The 17,141-nt window shown below is 44.5% G+C and overlaps 1 protein-coding gene across 2 annotated transcripts in view; it reads left to right on the forward strand.

Moving 5' to 3' along the window:
• Positions 1 to 12,419: 12,419 nt before the first annotated feature.
• Positions 12,420 to 17,141, forward strand: part of sema3b (sema domain, immunoglobulin domain (Ig), short basic domain, secreted, (semaphorin) 3B) — an 87,584-nt gene continuing 82,862 nt past the window's right edge. The window contains exon 1 of one of the 2 annotated variants that reach the window (XM_082959940.1): positions 12,420 to 12,722. The gene's annotated coding sequence lies outside the window, so the exon portion shown is untranslated. The remainder of the gene's footprint in view (positions 12,723 to 17,141) is intronic. The other variant, XM_082959942.1, reaches the window with a different exon arrangement.

The raw sequence follows: 17,141 nt of genomic DNA on the forward strand, positions 1-17,141 counted from the left end.
GAAACTGCACTATAGAGGCACAAAATAGGTTAGAGGAAAAACAAAAGAATTGGAGGTACTTATTCAAGAATGATCAAATGTAATTTATTCAAAAAATTTGATGGAAAATGGTGAAAAATGCACAACATTTGTCTAGAATCTTCAACATAGAAATTATACCAAAAATGATTTACAGAAACTCATTAACAATTATGGAGTTATCCATGACTCACCAAATTATATTTCGAAAGAGGAAGCAAAATATTTTAAGCATGTTTTATTTTCAGTCTCCTCCATTTCTGCTGAATGGTGTTAACCGTAAGGATTTATTTCCTAATAATAATGTAAAATTAATACATTTACAGAAAGACCTGTGTGAAGGTCAACTTACAGAAGAGGAACCTTTTGAGGCAATAAAATCTTTTCAGTCTGGAAAAACCCCAGGGCTTGACAGTATACCAAATCAGACCTTTTTTTAGATGTACTCTTAGAAAAATGGTAGACTTTCAGGTAATCAACAAGAAGGTCTGATTTCATTACTACTAAAACAGGACCCAGGTGGTAAGTATAAAGATCCAGTCCATTTAAAAAACTGGAGGCCTCTAACACTTCAATGTTGCCATGCAAAAATCCTGGCGAAATGCATAGCACATTGAATAAAAAAGCTTTTACCAATACAACAATTACTTGAAACTATTGAATATTATGAAACATCGAAGATACCAGGCCTGGTCATCATAGCAGATTTTGCAAAGGCGTTGGATAAAGTACGATGAGAATTTATATTTAAATGCCTGGATTACTTTAATTTTGGTGAATCTCTTATATAGTTGGTTAAAGTTATGTACAGCAACCCCAGATGTAAAATAGTAAATAATGGTTACTTCTCAGAAAGTATTGAGCTTTTAAGAGGAGTAAAACAAGGCTGTCCGTTGTCTCCATATCTATTTATTATGGCCATTGAAATGCTAGCTATTAAAATTAGATCCAACAAGAACATCAAGGGGTTGGAAATCCAGGGAATAAAAACAAAAGTGTCAATGTATGTCAAGGATTCTAGTTTTTCTTAAGTCCGCAATCTGGATCACTGCACAGTCTCATTGAAGATCTTGATCCCTTTTCTAGCCTCTCTGGATTAAAACCTAATTATGACAAGTTTACCATATTACATTTACATTTAAGTCATTTAGCAGACGCTCTTATCCAGAGCGACTTACAAATTGGTGGATTCACCTTATGATATCCAGTGGAACAACCACTTTACAATAGTGCATCTAAATCTTTTAAGGGGGGAGGGGGGGTTAGAAGGATTACTTTATCCTATCCCAGGTATTCCTTAAAGAGGTGGGGTTTCAGGTGTCTCCGGAAGGTGGTGATTGACTCCGCTGTCCTGGCGTCGTGAGGATCATTAAAAAATAGTGTTTACACTACCTTGCAGTTTACCAATAAAATGGGCGGATGGTGAAGTAGACATATTTGGTATTCACATCTCAAAAAATATAAATTAACTTACCACAATTAATTTCAATAGAAAGTTAGCAAAATAGATAAGATTCTGCAACCATAGAGAGGTAAATACTTGTCTATTTATGGAAAAATCACATGAATTAACTCCTGACTGGTTGCATCATTGCCTGGTACAGCAATTGCTCGGCCTCTGACCGCAAGACACTTCAAAGGGTAGTGCGTACGGCCCAGTATATCACTGGGGCTAAGCTTCCTGCCATCCAGGACCTCTACACCAGGCGGTGTCAGAGGAAGGCCGTAAAAATTGTCAAAGACCCCAGACCCCCCCAGTCATAGACTGTTCTCTCTACTATGGCAAGCGGTACCGGAGTGCCAAGTCAGTTTTTACCCCCAAGCCATAAGACTCCTGAAGAGGTAATCAAATGGCTACACGGACTATTTGCATTGTGAGCTCCCCCCCCCCCCCCCCAGCAGCCCCTCTTTTTACGCTGCTGCTACTCTCTGTTTATCATATATGCATAGTCACTATAACTATACACTCATGTACATACTACCTCAATTGGGCCGACCAACCACTGCTCCCGCACATTGGCTAACCAGGCTATCTGCATTGTCTCCCACCCATCACCCGTCAACCCCTCTTTCACGCTACTGCTACTCTCTTTTCATTATATATGCATAGTCACTTTAACCATATCTACATGTACATACTACCTCAATCAGCCTGACTAACCGGTGTCTGTACGTAGCCTCGCTACTTTTATAGCCTCGCTACTGTATATAGCCTGTCTTTTTACTGTTGTTTTTATTTCTTTACCTACCTATTGTAAACCTAATACCTTTTTTGCACTATTGGTTAGAGCCTGTAAGTAACCATTTCACTGTATGGTCTACACCTGTTGTATTCGGCGCACGTGACAAATATACTTTGATTTGATTTGGTCCTATCACTGTTTACTTACTTACTAATGGCACTGCCTACTCCAGATGACTCATTTTTAAAAAATCTAATGAGCAAAAAATATTTCATTTTATTCGGAATGCTAAGCCAGACAAAATTAAACATGCCTATTTATATAATGAATATGAGTTTGGGGGGCTAAAATGATTAAATATTCAAGCTTTAAACCTCTCACTAAAAGCATCACTCGTACATAAGTTATACCAAAATGGTTCTCCAGTAGATTATTAAGAAAGGCTCATCCTTTGTTTAAAAATTGCCTTTTTGCCTTCATACAGATAACAACTTCCCATTTCCAACTAATTTAAAATAAAATGTTGTTTAAAGTATCGCCCTTTCTTAAACAAGCCGTACTGTACAAAGCTGGTCACAATTTCAGTTTTATCCTCCGGAAAAGATATAACAAATATTATGGTTAAATTCAAATATACTGATTAATAAAAAAACATTCTTTATGGATTTTTTTAAAAGTTTATTATATTTGTTAATGTTATATGAATATAAACGGAGGAGTTATGTCACATATGCAGTTATCGAAAATATATGGGAATATCTGCTCAATCCAAACTTACAACCAACTGATTGCGGCACTACCACAAAAATGGAGGAGGCAAGTGGAAAAGGGAGAAGGTAAGGAACTTGTTTGCCTGGCATATATTAAAGATACAAATTGGCTGAAAGGAACTGGCATAAATAGAGAAATATACCAGTTTCATCTGAGGACAAAAATGTTGGCTGCGCCATACAGGTTCCAAAATAAATGGGAGGACCTTTTATGAACTGGTACAAAAAACTACACTTGATTTAACACTTAGAGTTTTTCAATGTAAGTTATTATATAAAATTAATAATAAAAAAATATATATTTTTTTTTTAAAGACCATCATCCCAGACACCCTGGACCCACTCCAATTGGGCCGCACCCAGGTGGTGAGAGTATGCAACAACACATCCACCACGCTGACCCCCAGCAAGGGCACCCCTCAGGGTTGCGTGCTTAGTCCCTTCCTGTACTCCCTGATCACCCACGAATGTGTGGCCGCGCACAGCTCATCATTAAATTTGCAGATGACATGACGGTGGTAGCCCTGATCACTGACAACGATGGGACAGCCTATAGGGAGGAGGTCAGAGACCTGGCAATGTGATGCCAGAACAACAACCTCTTCCTGAACGTTAGAAATACAAAGGAGCTGATCGTGGATGACAGGAAACGGTGGGCTGAGCATGCCCCCATTCACATCGATGGGACTGTAGTGGAGCGGGTCAAGCGCTACAAGTCTCTCGGGTGTCCACATCACTAAGGATCTATCATGGGCCACACCAACACAGTCGTGAAGAGGGCACAATAACGCTTCCTCGCCCTCAGGAGGCTGAAAAGATTGAGCATGGGCCTTCAGATCCTCAAAAAGTTCTACAACTACACCCTTGAGAAAATCTTGACTGGCTGCATCACCGCTTGGTATGGCAACTGCTTGGCATCCGACCACAAAGCGCTACAGGGGGTAGTGCGTACGGCCCAGTACATCACTGGGGCCGAGCTACCTGCCATCCAGGACCTCTATACCAGTGCGTGTCAGAGGAAGGCCCTAAACATTGTCGAAGACTCTAGCCACCCAAGTCATTGACTTTTCTCTCTGCTACCACATGTTAAGCAGTACCGATGCACCAAGTCTGGAACCAACAGGGTCCTGATTAGCTTTCACCCACAAGCCATAAGACTGCTAAATAGTAAATTAAATAGTTACCCGCATTGACCCTTTTTTACACTTTTTGTCTCTTCACATACGCTGCTACTACTGTTTATCTGTCACTTTATTCCTAGTTATATGCACATTTCTACCTCAATTACTTCGTACCCCTGCACATTGACTCGGTACTGGTACCCCGTGTATATAGCCAAGTTATCATTACCCATTGTGTATTTATTTTTACTTTTATTATTCTGTGTTTTAATTTTCTGTTATTTCTCTATTTTATTTTCTCTCTGCATTGTTGGGAAGGATCCGTAAGTAAGCATTTCACTGTTAGTCTACACCTGTTGTTTACGAAGCATGTGACGAATAAAATTTGATTTGATTATTATTTTTAATAGTCAACAAGGCTCTCTTTCATCTATTGCTGCTTATTGGACCCTGTGATCACTCGGCTACACAGCTGATGCCTGCTGGACTGTTCATTAACACGGTACTTTATTTTGTTTATCTGTCGGCCCCAGCCTCGAACTCAGGCCCTGTGTGTAGCTAACTGACCCTCTCTGCCCATTTATCGCCATTTACCCGTTGTTGTTGTCTTAGCTGTTTACCCGTTGTTGTCTTAGCCCTCCCAATCAACACCTGTGATTGCTTTATGCCTCCCTCTAATGTCAATATGCCTTGTTTAGGGTAGCTCTCATTGTTTTGTTTTACTGCGGAGCCCCTAGTCCCGCTCCACATGCCTCGGTTAGCTCCCTTGCCCCACCCCCCACACATGCCGCACCTAGCTTAACTGGCGCTTCCAGAGATGCAGCCTCTCTTATCATCACTCAATGCCTAGGTTTACCTCCGCTGTACCCTACCATGCCATTGTCTGTGCATTATGCCCTGAATCTATCCTACCACGCCCAGAAGTCTGCTCTTTTTACTCTCTGTTCCGAACGCACTAGACGACTAGTTCTTATAGCCTTAAGCTGTACCATTATCCTACTCCTCCTCCGTTCCTCTGGTGATGTAGAGGTTAACCCAGGCCCTGTGTGTCCCCAGGTGCTCTCATTTGTTGACTTCTGTAACCGGAAAAGCCTTGGGTTCATGCATGTTAACATCAGAAGCATCCTCTCTATGTTTGCTTTATTCACTGCTTTAGCACACTCAGCCAACCCTGATGTCCTTGCCGTGTCTGAATCTGGGCTTAGGAAGGCCACCAAAAATTCTGACATTTCCATCCACAATTACAACATTTTCTGTCAAGATGGAACTGCTAAAGGGGGCGGAGTTGCAATCTACTGTAGAGATAGACTGCAGAGTTCTGTCCTACTATCCAGGGCTATGCCCAAACAGTTCGAGCTACTACTTTTAAAAATGCATCTCTCCAGAAATAAGTCTCTCACTGTGGCCGCTTGGTATAGACCCCCCTCAGCTCCCAGCTGTGCCCTGGACACCATATGTGAATTGATTGCCCCCCATTTATCTTCAGAGATGGAACTGTTAGGTGACCTAAACTGGGATATGCTTAACACCCCGGCCATCCTACAATCTAATCTAGATGCCCTCAATCTCACACAAATTATCAAGGAACCTACCAGGTACAAACCTAAATCCGTAAACATGGTCACCCTCATAGATATCATTCTGACCAACTTGCCCTCTAAATACACCTCTGCTGTTTTCAACCAGGATCTCAGCGATCACCCCTTATCACTGTCAAACGTTCCATAAAACACTTCTGCGAGCAGGCCTTTCTAATCGATCTGACCCAGGTATCCTGGAAGGATATTGACCTCATCCTGTCAGTAGAGGATGAATAGTCTAACTTTTCAGGGAAGTCAGGAACCAACATACACAGTCAGTTAGGAAAGCAAAGGCTAACTTTTTCAAACAGAAATTTGCATCCTGCAGCACTAACTCCAAAAAGGTTTGGGACACTGTAAAGTCCATGGAGAATAAGAGCACCTCCTCTCAGCTGCCCACTGCACTGAGGCTAGGAAACACTGTCACCACCGATAAATCCACAATAATCAAAAATTGAAATAAGCATTTCTCTATGGCTGGCCACACTTTCCACCTTGCTACCCCAACCCCGGCCAACAGCGCTGCAGCAACTGCCCCAAGCCCCCCCCCCCCCCCCACTTCTCCTTCACCTAAATCCAGACAACTGATGTCCTGAAAGAGCTGCAATATCTGGATCCCTACGAATCAGCTGGGCTAGACAATCTGGACCCTCTCTTCCAATAATAGGGTGGTTGCGCCATTGTCGCAATTACTAGTCTGTTAGTAACCTCTCTTTCGTATCGCCTGAGATTCCTAAAGATTGGAAAGCGGCCGTGGTCATCCCCCTCTTCAACGGGGGAGACACTCTAGACCCAAACTGTTACAGACCTATATCCATCCTGCCCTGCCTTTCTAAATTCTTCGAAAGCCAAGTGAACAAACAGATCACCGAACATTTCGAATCACACCGTACCTTCTCCGCTATGCAATCTGGTTTCCGAGCTGGTCAAGGGTGCACCTCAGCCACGCTCAAGGTCCTAAACGATATAACTACCATCAATAAAAAACAGAACTGTGCAGCCGTCTTCATCGACCTGGCCAAGGCTTTCGACTCTGTCAATCACCATATTCTTATCGGCAGACTCAACAGCCTTAGTTTCTCTAATGACTGCCTTGCCTGGTTCACTAACTGCTTCTCAGACAGAGTTCAGTGTGTCAAATCGGAGGGCCTGTTGTCTGGACCTCTGGCAGTCTCTATGGGGGTGCCATAAGGTTCAATTCTCGGGCCGAATCTTATCTCTGTATATATCAATGATGTCGCTCTTGCTGCTGGTGATTCTCTGATACACCTTTATGCAGACAACACCATTCTGTATACATCGGGCCCTTCTTTGGACACTGTGTTACTAAACCTCCATACGAGCTTCAGTGCCATTACAACTCTCCTTCCGTGGCCTCCAACTGCTCTTAAATGCTAATAAAACTAAATGCATGCTCTTCAACCGATCGCTGCCCACACCCGCTTGCCCGCCTAACATCACTACTCTGGACGGTTCTGATTTAGAATATGTGGATAACTATAAATACCTAGGTGTCTGGCTAGACTGTAAACTCTCCGTCCTGACTCACATTATTAAGCATCTCCAATCCAAAATTAAATCTAGATTTGGCTTCCTATTTCACAACAAAGGCTCCTTCACTCATGCTGCCAAACATACCTTTGTATAACTGACTATCCTGCCGATCCTTGACTTCGGCAATGTCATTTACAAAATAACCTACAACACTCTACTCAGCAAATTGGATGCAGTCTATCACAGTGCCATCCGTTTTGTCACCAAAGCCCCATATACTACCCACCATTGCGACCTGTATGCTCTCGTTGGCTGGTCCTCGCTACATATTCGTCGCCAAACCCACTGACTCCAGGTCATCTATAAGTCTTTGCTAGGTAAAGCTCCACCTTATCTCAGCTCACTGATCACCATAGCAACACCCACCTGTAGCACTCGCTCCAGCAGGTATATCTCACTGGTCATCCCCAAAGCCCACACCTCCTTTGGCCATCTTTCCTTCCAGTTCTCTGCTGCCAATGACTGGATCGAATTGCAAAAATCACTGAAGTTGGAGACTTATATCTCCCTCACTAACTTCAAGCATCGGCTGTCAGAGCAGCTTACCAATCGCTGCAGCTGTACACAGCCCATCTGTAAATAGCCCATCCAACCAACTACCTACCTCATCCCCATATTTTTTTTTTTTTTTCTGCTCTTTTGCATACCAGTATTTATACTTGCACATCCTCATCTGCACATCTATCACTCCAGTGTTAATTGCTAAAATGTAATTACTTCACCACTATGGCCTATTTATTGCCTTACTTCCTTACTTCATTTGCACACACTGTATACAGATTTCCTATTGTGTTATTAACTGTACGTTTGTTTATCCCATGTGTAACTCTGTTTTGTTGTTTTTGTCGCACTGCTTTGCTTTACCTTGGCCAGGTCACAGTTGTAATTGAGAACTTGTTCTCAACTGGCCTACCTGGTTAAATAAAGGTGAAATACATTTTTTAAAATGAAGAGGGGTGGGAGTCAGGGTAGTGATGGTGTTGGGAGGATGGTGTAGAAGGGAGGGGACGGTGTAATTTTAGTAGAGGATGGTAACTGTAACTGGCAGTGCACAGGTTGAGTAGTGGAGTTTGGTTAGATGGTAGCAATACGTGGAGGAAGAGAGGATCGTAAACAGAGAGCAGAGGAGAGGAGAGGAGGAGTATATCAGTATATCAACAGGCGAGAGAGGGAGGGATGGAGGGAGTTGGAGTGATACACCCTGGTCTGGCTGATTCCTGGTCCGGGTGCCTGCCTGTCACTCCTGGATCCGCCTCTTGGACAGCCCCCCAGCCTCATCCTGGGAGCATCGCCCAGTCCACAGCACAGGGAACACCCCCCCCCCCCCCCCCCCCCCCCAACCCCCTTCCCAGATCATTGTGTTTTCCATCTCCCAGAGAATGATCTGGACTGCCTGGCTTGGTCCGTGGTTGGCACAAATGTCGGAATGTAAAGGGTTTCCTAGCCACCCGTTTGTTTTGGTACCATTTAGGACACAACCTTCTTCTCACAGCAACCACAGACATGTCTCCCACAACGTCCATACCGTACAATGTTATTGTTAGTTCTGTAGCATTCTGTTGGAGTAGTAGGGATATTATCAATGTGAATGTTTTGGAGGGAAATGGAGGTGAGTTGTAGAGAGTAAATCTGCCTATCCTCTCCTCCATGGTCACCACATTAATCTTTAATCTTAATCTTCTGTATTTTAGATTCTTATGCGGCTCCTCTCTCTGCTTCTCACTGACCAGTCCTGGGCCCGTAAGGGAGAGACGGGGAGACACGCCCAGGGTAGTCTTTGAAGTGTAAAATACAAGTCTTTTTATGTTCAGATGTTAAATATTCATATATAGGAGGCAAACATGCGTCCTGGAGAGGAGAGTGTGTTCTTTGAGTTTAGAGAAAGGTACTTTGGGTAGATGGTTGTCTGTGTGGGGGGAAAGAGGGTAAATGTTAGGTATAAACATGTAAACAGAATTGAATAGGGAAAATAGCTATGTATTTTTCATACACTACTTGGGAAGTGGGATGGTATGCTGCAGATATTCAGTGTGAGACTGTCCTCTCTGTACCTCTTCCAATACACCCTCACTCAATGAATTCAGTGTCAGAAAGAGGGCAATCTGGGACCTTTGTATATTTCATCTGTATGCATACATGTGTCTGAGAGTCTATAATGTACCAGTGTGTGAAAATGTGGTGTTCTTGAATGAACCACTGTCTTTGTGTGTGTGTGTATGTGTGTGTGTGCGCGCACGCGCGTATGCACTCAAATCTGTCTGTGTGTGTCCATGTATAGTGTGTGTAAGAGGTGGAGAGAGAGAGTAGGGAAAGCATTGAGATGCAGAATTAAGGACAGGAAGGTCTTTCTAGGAGTAGCAGTGTGTCAGACAGACAGACAGACAGACAGACAGACAGACAGACAGACAGACAGACAGACAGACAGACAGACAGACAGACAGACAGACAGACGTTATAGTTGACAACGGCATGCTAGATGGAGAGGTCTGGGTATAGAGGCCATGCGCAAATAGAGAGGAGGGAGGGAGGGAGGGAGGGAGGGAGGGAGGGAGGGAGGGAGGGAGGGAGGGAGGGAGGGAGGGGAAAGGTGGTTGAGTGAGATGGAAGGAGGGAGGGAGGGAGGGAGGGAGGGAGGGAGGGAGGGAGGGAGGGAGGGGAGGGAGGGAGGGAGGGAGGGAGGGAGGGAGAGAGGGAGGGAGGGAGGGAGAGGAAAGGTGGTTGAGTGAGATGGAAGGAGGGAGGGGGGAGAGAGGAGGGAGGGAGGGAGGGAGGGAGGGAGGGAGGGAGGGAGGGAGGGAGGGAGGGAGGGAGGGAGGGGAAAGGTGGTTGAGTGAGATGGAGGGAGGGAGGAGGGAGGGAGGGAGGGAGGGAGGGAGGGAGGGAGGGAGGGAGGGAGGGAGGGAGGGAGGGAGGGAGGGAGGGAGGGGGAAAGGTGGTTGAGTGAGATGGAAGGAGGGAGGGAGTCGGTTGAGACTGGCTTCTTTGTTCTAAGGTCATAGTGTGCTGGAGTAGTGAGGGGGCATGGGGGTATGGCTGGACTAAAGACATACGGCTTGTTCCTGGTGTGGGGAGCCGTGGTGTGGGGAGCATCTGGAACACAGACCATATTAGGACTAAATCAATCTAACAACAATTAACAGTCACGGCACGGCATACACAAAATACCTCACAAATCAATTCAGAGAAATTAAGCATAATCCACAAAATCTGTAGGAGAAAGCAGTAAAGTGCAAAAAAGTAGAATATGAATCCCACACTAAAATTAACTGTACTAAAGAACAATGTAGGCAATGATGGCTGTGTTTGTTTGTGGTCACAATGGAGAATGTGGGCCAGGTGCTGTGGTTCTGCTTATGTTATAGCTGGGATTGTGTTGATGACAACAACACCATGACCTTTTCACATGCATACGTCCGGGTTGTGACATCAGAGTAATCCTGACAGCTTATCTGCCCCGAGTCTGGTGTCGAATATCATAGACCTAATTTGAACACACACACACACACACACGCAGGCACACACAAACACACATACAAACACACACACAAACACCTGCTGGTCCAAGCATCTGCTAGATGGCTGAGAGACTGACGTCGATACATGAATGTGATCATTGATTGTGTGTCTCATGTTCAAGGCCACTGTTTCTCCTTGTTCAATATTCTATGATTAACATTCGATGTGTAGCCTCTCTTCCAAGGACCATGTGTGTGTGTGTGCATGTCTGTGTGATAATGAGTGCTGCTGACTGGCATTTCTGACTGGTTCCCTTCCACACCCTCTAGAGATGGACGTCTGCACGGTGCCAGTGAGATGCCAGCCTGTCCACAGTGTGTGTACGTCCCTGCAGCAGATGTGTGTGTATGTGTCAGATTGGCTTGCAACTGATGCTCTGCCACACCCCTATGTCTCAGAAATGGTAAATAATGTGTGTGCCTTTTTTCTCAACAATATGGATGAGATTGTTTGTTTGGAGCTATTTACATTTGATATGTGTGTGTGTGTGTGTGTGTGTGTGTGTGTGTGTGTGTGTGTGTGTGTGTGTGTGTGTGTGTGTGTGTGTGTGTGTGTGTGTGTGTGTGTGTGTGTGTGTGTGTGTGTGTGGTGTGTGGTGTGTGTGTGTGTGTGTGTAGTTAATATGTTGCTGTGGCTCCAAATCGGTTGTGAACAACCGGGTTAATGATTAACCTCTTTAAATACTTTAAGTGAGACATCGAGACCCAGATCCAGACTCTCAACCTACTGTAGACTTCAACCCAGTGCCAGCCACTTACCTCACCCTTACCCTGACCCTCAGCATCAGCCCAACCCAAGAGCCATAGCTAGCCAAAATCTTTCCCACTCTGGAACACTCGGAACCAGTCAAATGAAAGTGAAGCTACAACACATGTAGAGCCACGTAGAGATCACACCACTGAGCAGACACAGAGAGAAGTCAAAGAGCCATGTGTAATAACAAAACATGTGGGACCTGTGGGGGGGTGAAAGAGGGTGGAAAGGAGAGAGAGGGAACGAGAGAGAGAGGAGAGAGAAGGAATGAGAGACAGGGAATGAGAGAGGAAAGGAGAGAGAAGGAATGAGAGAGGAGAGAGAAGGAATGAGAGAGAGAGAATGAGAGAGGAGAGGAAAGAGAAGGAATGAAAGAGAGGGAATGAGAGAGGAGAGAGATGGAATGAAAGACGAGAGGAGAGCGAAGGAATGAGAGAGGAGAGGAGAGAGAAGGAATGAGAGAGGGAATGAGAGAGGAGAGGAGAGAGAGGGAATGAGAGAGGAAAGGAGAGAGAGAATGAAAGAAGAAAGGAGAGAGAGGGAATGAGAGAGGAGAGGAGAGAGAGAATGAAAGAGGAGAGGAAAGAGGGAATGAGAGAGGAGAGGAGAGAGGGAATGAGAGAGGAGAGGAAAGAGAGGGAGAGAGAGGAGAGGAGAGAGGGAATGAGAGAGGAGAGGAGAGAGAGAATGAAAGAGGAGAGGAGAGAGGGAATGAGAGAGGAAAGGAGAGAGGGAATGAGAGAGGAGAGGAAAGAGAGGGAGTGAGAGAGAGAGGAGAAGAGAGAGAGGGAATGAGAGAGGAAAGGAGAGAAGGAATAAGAGAGGAGAGGGAGGGAAGGACTTTACCTTTGGACCATTGCAGAGGGAGTGGCTTCAAAAGGAGGAGGAGGGTGTGTGGGAGAGGAGAGAGAGAGAGAGGAGAGAGAGAGAGAGAGAGAGAGAGAGAGAGAGAGAGAGCCATTGAGCAGTGGAAGTGATAGAGTATATCAGTCAAAGAAAGAACCAAAAGGCAGAGGGAAAGAGTGTGAGAGAACTACTATGCTCTGTCCCACTCCCTGAATGTCTTCCCCTTCTCTACAGCCCAGAGAGAGAGAGAGAGAGAGAGCAAGAGCAAGAGAGACTACCTTTCCTTACTCTGGACTCTACTGCTCCACCATGGCACCTGTCACAGACAGAGAGACACGGACCTAGGAGCGCTACAGTACCAGGAACACACAGAGTACAAAGGTAAGACATTCCTTTCCTTTATTTCCCAGTGCTATAGCGGTTGTTATTGGGGTGTGTTTATCATGTGTCTGTTATTTAAACAGTAGTTTGGAAGCAGAGTGTTTGTCAGTGTGGTTGTTTTTTTGTGTGAATGAACTGGTCAGTGTTGTTGTAGTGGAGTTATAGATTCATGTTTGCCTTGCTAACAGCCTAGTGGTGTTTTTCAGTTGGAAAGTGTGAGAAAGTGGTCCTTTTTCAGTTGGAGATTCAACATTTCTCACAGCAGTTCTTTGAAAAGTCAGTTGTTTGCTTGTGCTAGAGTGTCAGTTTTAAGTCAAAGTAAGCATATTAAGTACACATTTCCATTTGCCTGTTCAGATGATTTTTCCTAATATTGACCAGCGGGACAAAAGAGGATACTCTCTCTTTACACCTGAAATTCCGTACAGCCCAACTCTCTCTCGCCCTCCATCCCTCCCCATCTTTCCACACTGTCACTTCTGCACTTTAATCTAATTTAGCTCTAGCTTTTATTTCCTTTCTGCACGTTTTGTAAATGGCTAATTTTAACGAAGGGAGTTTATTCCTCTCTTTCTTTCTCTCTCTTTCTTTCCTTTCTCTAAAGTAGTGCAGATTACATTGAGAGAGTCATACAGGCAGCTAATATCTGAAACCGATATAGTATTTTATCTGTGTGTCTGTGTCTGTCATCTCAAATAATCCTTGGTACCTTCAGCCTTTTAACCCAAAGACCACATCTCCCCCTGGATACTGAACACTCCTGAGCATCTCAGCTTAACAGTATGACTGTGTCTGGGTCTCTATGGAGTGTTCTACTGTAGATATATGTGGTTCTAGTCTCTCTCTCTCTCTCTCGCTCTCTCTCACTCTTTGTGGTGAGTGCAGGCCAGAGGCTGGGCTACAAAGCGGCAGTGACTTTGGCAGTGTGGTGAGACTCTGTGTCTGTGTGCTTTGGGCTGGACGGGAATGTTACACATCACGGAGGGAGGGAGGGAGGGAGGAAGGGAAGAGGGAGAAAAATAGAGGGTGAGGGAGAAATATAGAGAGAGGAAGCGGGAGAAAAATAGAGAGAGAGGAAGAGGGAGAAAAAGAGAGAATGAAAAACAGACAGAGAGGAAGACAGATATACAGTAGCAATGGCAGTTTTCTTTGTTTGAAATATTTAATGGATGCTGCTGCTGGAGGGTCTAAAGAGGAGACAAGTTGTTCTCTTATTCACATAAAAAGCTAAATGCTGTCATCATCAACATTTTATCAGATATATTTTTATTTTCAATCCAGTTGAATAAATGTAACAGTACAGGCATTTGATATGATACTCACTCCTGATGAGTAAGGTATTCCTCTCGCTCTCTCTCTGTGTGTGTGTGTGTGTGTGTGTGTGTGTGTGTGTGTGTGTGTGTGTGTGTGTGTGTGTGTGTGTGTGTGTGTGTGTGTGTGTGTGTGTGTGTGTGTGTGTGTGTGTGTGTGTGTGTGTGCGCGGAGATGCTGTCTCCTGTAGACTTACCATGTCACTGTTGACTGCAGAACTAAATCAGATGCTTCATCATTTGATTTACACTGGTAATGATCCCTGGTATTGATACACTGGTAATGATACACTGGTAATGATCCCTGGTATTGATACACTGGTAATGATCACTGGTAATGATACACTGGTAATGATCCCTGGTATTGATACACTGGTAATGATCACTGGTAATGATACACTGGTAATGATCACTGGTAATGATACACTGGTAATGATCCCTGGTATTGATACACTGGTAATGATACACTGGTAATGATACACTGGTAATGATCCCTGGTATTGATACACTGGTAATGATCCCTGGTATTGATACACTGGTAATGATCCCTGGTATTGATATACTGGTAATGATCCCTGGTATTGATACACTGGTAATGATACACTGGTAATGATCCCTGGTATTGATACACTGGTATTGATCCCTGGTATTGATACACTGGTAATGATCCCTGGTATTGATACACTGGTATTGATACACTGGTAATGATCCCTGGTATTGATACACTGGTAATGATCACTGGTAATGATACACTGGTAATGATCCCTGGTATTGATACACTGGTATTGATACACTGGTAATGATCCCTGGTATTGATACACTGGTAATGATCCCTGGTATTGATACACTGGTAATGATACACTGGTAATGATCCCTGGTATTGATACACTGGTAATGATCCCTGGTATTGATACACTGGTAATGATCCCTGGTATTGATACACTGGTAATGATACACTGGTAATGATCCCTGGTATTGATACACTGGTAATGATCCCTGGTATTGATACACTGGTAATGATACACTGGTAATGATCCCTGGTATTGATACACTGGTAATGATCCCTGGTATTGATACACTGGTAATGATCCCTGGTATTGATACACTGGTAATGATCCCTGGTATTGATACACTGGTAATGATACACTGGTAATGATCCCTGGTATTGATACACTGGTAATGATCCCTGGTATTGATACACTGGTAATGATCCCTGGTATTGATACACTGGTAATGATCCCTGGTATTGATACACTGGTATTGATCCCTGGTATTGATACACTGGTATTGATACACTGGTAATGATCCCTGGTATTGATACACTGGTAATGATCCCTGGTATTGATACACTGGTAATGATCCCTGGTATTGATACACTGGTATTGATACACTGGTAATGATCCCTGGTATTGATACACTGGTAATGATCCCTGGTATTGATACACTGGTATTGATCCCTGGTATTGATACACTGGTATTGATCCCTGGTATTGATACACTGGTATTGATACACTGGTAATGATCCCTGGTATTGATACACTGGTAATGATCCCTGGTATTGATACACTGGTAATGATACACTGGTAATGATCACTTGCCCCTTATGTTTTCCCTTGAATTAATCTGTAAAGGAGGAAGAACGGTTTGAGAGAAATGGTTTTAGGAACAACTTGGCACAGGGAGACAGTTTACATAAACAGCGCCTCATACAGTAGGTACAGTATGGTCCGGAGTGATCTGACCAGTTATATAAGGTCACAGTGCAACCATGTGGGATTGAATAGCCTGACTAGATCAGTTAGCGTCATCAGGTACAGATAACATGACAACGATACACTGAACCAGGGTTGAAACAGAGGCTAGAAGAGCCAATCTCAGTTCAGCATCAGAAGCTTTAGGGTAAAAGCAGTTCAGAACAGTGTACTAGCAGTGTACCAAACAACAAGGAAGTCCACCTGACCTTTCTCTCTCCTTCAGATGTATATCAGCCATAGCAGCCGATCCCTGTGCTGTGGGCTCAGTGCGAGAGAGAGGGGAGTGACTCTGACATGGACTAAACAGTGTGGAGAGTAGGGGTGGGTGGATCAGAAGCTCTTTGGCAAGCTGAAGCCTCATTCCCTGTTTGTCTTGGACACACTCATGCTTCCTCCTCTCTCTACCTCTGCTTCTCCTTATATATGCCTTAATGTGCAGAGCCGTGTGTGTTTGTACCCTGGCATATGTGTCTGCATATACAGTATGTGTCAGAATTTGTGTGTGTGTGTGTGTGTGTGTGTGTGTGTGTGTGTGTGTGTGTGTGTGTGTGTGTGTGTGTGTGTGTGTGTGTGTGTGTGTGTGTGTGTGTGTGTGTGTGTGACGTTTGTGTGCATTTGGGGTTCAGGCTGCAGGCGAGAATCCATCACCTCTACTATGTAGAAAAAGCCAGAGGTGAAGGAGAGGAGAATTAGATGGCTTTACAATAGGAGATGAGAAAATAACGAGTCTCTCCCCCTCTTCTCCTCCCCCTCCTCCTCCCCCCATCGGCCCCTCAGAGCTGAAGTAAAGGGAGCGTTCGCCCGCCTCGGGGGCTTAGAGAGGGGATTTGGCTGTTCTGCCGGGTGCCTGCCTGATAACGAGACAGCCAGGCCTGCTGATACGCTGCTGAGTGCGTGCAGTAAAGCACCCCTTACCTGTCACTCCTCACCTGTCACACTCTGGTGCCACCGGCCAAGATGGCACACACACACACACAGGGCCAACCATAGAGCTGCAGGAGTGTTTGTGTGTGCAACTGCAGCATTTTTACAGTTTGGTGTGTGACAACTCACAGTAAACCTCTCAGTCAACGTAGAGAGGAAATGAATCCAGGCTCTTGCGGCCTGGTATTTCAGTGAGCATCACACTATGCAGTTAAATATTTTCCACTCACTATACTCACACCTCTCTGTCAGGCTAGTTTAGGATAAGAAAAGCCCATTCACCCTCATTCAGACCACAGGATGGATATATTGTATAAAGCATGTTATTCCCCCCAGTCCTCTCCCATCTCCTTCTCTTCCTGTTGTGGCAGTGCCAGTTAAAGTTACAGCTGTTGGGATTCAAGATTCATATTCAAGTCAACGCCCTTAGC

This window comes from Salmo salar, chromosome 13, assembly GCF_965601325.2.
Source record: "Salmo salar chromosome 13, fSalSal1, whole genome shotgun sequence".
Lineage (NCBI taxonomy): Eukaryota > Metazoa > Chordata > Actinopteri > Salmoniformes > Salmonidae > Salmo > Salmo salar.